Here is a 552-nt window from a genome sequence, read left to right as displayed (position 1 = left end):
GCGCATTTTGTTCCGCCATCGCCCCCCTAACTTACCTGGAAAAAAATTAAGAGAATCACGATGACAAAGCACATTGGCTGCATTTTTTTTCTATTCTCAATGGGAAAAAAAGACTCACCTCCCGTGAAAAAGGACAATAAAAGATTTTAACACCTTGACAAACTAAATCAAATGAAATGTATAATCAAAACAAATTATATGCAAAGGTGGTACACATATACACCTAAATATTTTGTTACGTGTCTGTTTCAGCATCGCTGTGTTTATTTTTCAATCTATCTGTCTCGCTTTCTCTTCCCCTTTTTCTCCCCTTTGCACCATAATTCAGTTTTCCGATTTTTCCACTATTCGTGCCCCCACTAGAGTAAAGGTAATTAAGCAGCCATATATTTTCCCCTTCCAATTTACGGTAAAGAAAAAAAAAAAATGCCGCGTCATCATGACTTGACATTTCCGCATCTATTTTTTCCCCTCTCTTTGTTGTCTTCCTGTGTGTGTTGATACTGATAATTCATTTGTTAGATCACGTTATAAAAGGGAAGTGGAGGGGGA

This window comes from Penaeus monodon, chromosome 21 (assembly GCF_015228065.2).
Source record: "Penaeus monodon isolate SGIC_2016 chromosome 21, NSTDA_Pmon_1, whole genome shotgun sequence".
NCBI lineage: Eukaryota > Metazoa > Arthropoda > Malacostraca > Decapoda > Penaeidae > Penaeus > Penaeus monodon.
This window is presented reverse-complemented; position numbering follows the sequence as displayed.